This window comes from Echinops telfairi, unplaced genomic scaffold, assembly GCF_000313985.2.
Source record: "Echinops telfairi isolate 266 unplaced genomic scaffold, ASM31398v2 ScPeMD7_7424;HRSCAF=8462, whole genome shotgun sequence".
In the NCBI taxonomy this organism is placed as follows: Eukaryota; Metazoa; Chordata; class Mammalia; order Afrosoricida; family Tenrecidae; genus Echinops; species Echinops telfairi.
This window is the reverse complement of record NW_022111324.1, coordinates 92,572,140-92,575,722: the sequence shown is the minus strand read 5'-3', so window position 1 is coordinate 92,575,722 and position 3,583 is coordinate 92,572,140.

Sequence of the window (3,583 nt, the reverse complement as noted above, 5' to 3'; positions counted from 1 at the left end):
GTGTGTTTTACCCCACTCTTTAGTTTTATCCCAGATCTTCAGGTTTATTCTCCTCTAGAGTGGCTGGTGGGTTTGAATTTCCTGTCTTTCAGTTAGCAGTCCAGTGCTTAGCAATTATTGAGAGCAGTTTATTCACAAGTCTCCACAGAACTCTACACAATAGTCATTTTTCCAGGACTTCTATTTATTTATTCAATCATTTATTCAACCATTATGAGACTAGTTGTGGAACAAGGATGTGTTTTTCCCACTTCAGCAGAAAGATATATGATTAGTAGATGATATATGATTAGCAAACAGCTTAGATTTGCTGTGATCTGTGAAGATAGTTACCCAAACACAAGACACTTGTATCTTTAAGGTGGCCTCTGCAGTATTGGACTGAATGACATGCTTAGCCACAAGCAATTATACCAAGGTCAGATAAACACTACCACATAAAGAACTAGTGAAACTCAGATTTGCCAATTTCTAATTGCTAGTGACAATGGTGTAAAGATTTCGTAGGAAAGGATGCAGGAATTATTGCCTAAAGTGAGTTCTTGGCTTGTCTTCAGATTCTAATTATGCAAGGCTCTCCACATCCCTCAGTACTCGAGATAGATAAATCACCTTAAGGTTCAATTTGGCAACTGGGTGAAAGCACAAACCAACAGAATGTATCTCTGAGCCAAAACAGTGGGTGTAGTGGGTTATGTGCTAGGCTGCTAACTACAAGGTCAGCTGTTTGAACCCACCAACAGCTTCAAGAGAGAAAGATGAGACTTTCTTCTCCCGTCAAGAGTTACAGCTTCTGAAACCCACAGAGGTAGTTCTCCCCTGTGCTGTAGGACTGATGTGAGTTGGAATTGACTCAATAGCAGTGAGTTTTGAGATCAATTTGTAGTTCATACCTGCTTCAAAAGACAGGCAAACAGAAAGCAAGACTGATGCTTCCAGCTGCAGCATTAAAGAGCAAAGGTAACAGGGTCACAGGTTATTTGTTGAAAATACTGTCTCTGTGAAAGTAGGTGTCACGAATTATGCTGTGACTTTCAGAGAGACCTGAGGAAAACAGCTCAAGCAGAGGCAGAAGGAGTAGACAACACCATTAATATCATCTTCCTCCTCCAGCCACAAAGGGTTCTTTGCAGCTGTTCATCCTGTTTTACTTTAACACTCATGTAATGAATCACAGGACCCTAGCCTCACAGATATGTAAGGCCTACTTTTTGCCACTGGCCACAACTGCTCCATGTTCCACATCTAGAATTTAGACCTTCTGTTCACAACAAAGTGTCTTGTACCTTTACAATCTTCACTTTCCCATTCTCATCTAACCTATTTTCCGTCTTTGTTAACACTCCTAGGTTCTTAGCCTTTTCAGACCTTCGAACTTTACTACCTCCTGTTTGATTCCACTTTAGACCCCTCCCCACACCCCAATCATTTCTTCCTTCTGATGAAACTGTTTATCAGGTTCCCATTCCACCAGCTGTCTTTGCTTCTTCATTTGGACAACGAGTATAGTTACACCTACTTCCTTGGGTGGGTGTGACAATTACCAAAGATAATGTGCACTAAGTGAAGGACACAGGCCTGCACATCGTAGTTCAGCTGCACACTATGATCTTTCCTTTTCTACAATAGTTTCCCCTCTACTTACAAATATGTTCCTTCCCCTATTTTAGAGGGGTTGGGGATGGGCAATCTTCTCTCCCTTGAATCTTTCCTAAAGCCCATCTCATCATTGAAGATCCATAAAGAATATTTGCACCCACTGCATCCTCTTTGTAACTTTCCACATCCCTGAAGCTACGAGAGCCTGAGAATCAGCCCAAGGGCTCTATTGGCTCATCACCCATTCACGTTTCTTCCCACCCTGCCTTGCGTCCTGGTTCTAGTTGTCACGTTCAAAATCCCAGGATGATTTTCAATGCTTCCTTCATTTTCTCTTGGATACTAGGTCACTAGATTTGATTGATTCTGTCATGAAATGTCACCATCATCTGTATTGTCAGTGCCGCAAATACTGCTCCTGCTGTCTTAAGCCAGGATCATCACTTGTCTCTCTATCTGCAGCCTTAACTCTCTCGTCCATTCTTCATAGCCTATTCTGCTCAAGAGCCTCTTCCTCATCCCTCTGATTATGCTTAAGTTCCTTAATATAGCACATGGAGACCTGCTGATGGGCTTAGACTTCCTTACTGTGGCCAAGTCTGTGCACATATATCCTGTACACACCAACATTTATTCTATGCCCTATATACATTCCAGAGTCCTTCAGAGCTTCTTGCCTTTGCTACATTCTGCCTAGCTAAACTCTCATTCTTTCATTGGCAGTTAAATTCCTACCCTTCCCTCAAGATCCACATCAAATAGCACCTGCTTTATGAATACTTTCTGACCGCCTCCCCAGGTTTGCACTTTGCTCTCATTCTGTAATTTGCCGTTGGTATATCTGCCTCTCCCACTACACATTAAGCTCGTTGGTGACACCTGCAGCCTCAGCACCTGGCACAAGACCAAGTTCTTGTTAGGTGGCCAAATATTGTACAATGAACAGTAATAAAAATGAAAGGCAATATGCTCTGAGGACTTATGTATTATCAGCGTTCTCTCAAGCTACCCCTGGAACTCATTAGATCAATTGAATTAAATCAATCTAGGGAGGCTGACGTTACCCATTTCTGATGCTAAACATGTGGTAGATAATAAATCACATTCCACGTGCCTACTGTGTCCTGTAGAAATCTCAGCTTCCCTTCTCTGATCAGTTCCAACATCGACTACCCCACACAGCCCTTCCCCTCTCATCCACATTCAGCAGGGCTCTTAGGAACTGGGACACCACTCCTCTATCTGTCTCCAGGTGGGTCCGCCCACATGCAGATATGCCCACATATGAGTACCTGGCAGGAAGACTGTTACCATGCTACACCATGGTTCAAGATAAAATTTCATTTATGTAATTATAAATAAATATTTCACAATATATAATTACATATTGTTTTTGTGATTAATCACTATGCTTTCATTATGTTCAATTTGTAACAATGAAAATACATCCTGCAGGACTTCCAGGAAGATGGCAAATGAGTAGCACATACCAGAGGGACTCTGCAGATATCAGCCCAGTAAAGTTACTAAGAGGGAAATTCAACACTGCCGGGTTGCAGGAGGAACATCATAAAGATAAGTAGGCACAGATGCACAAGATTTTGAGGGGCTGGGGGCATTTGGCTTACCACAGTGGAGGCTGGCCAGGGTTTGACCTTAGCCCTGCCACTGTCTCCGCTAGAGCCATTTGGAGCCAGCGCAGAGGCTTTATCTCAACACAGCCACAGCTTGTTATCGCCTTGGGGCAGGAATTAAACCCTTGCAGCCCCACAGGCAGGGATCTGGGCTCAGCTATATTGTACTTTTGTTTCCCTCTCTTCTCTCTATACCCCCATAGTCTCAGCGGGCTTAGTTTATTTATTTTTTTCCTCTCTGTCTCTTCCTGTTCTCTGATAATCCTACTGAAAAAGGGGACCAGACAAGGATGTCCTTTGTCCCCACTTTTATTTAACATCGTAATGGAAGTTTTAGCTAACAGCATAGA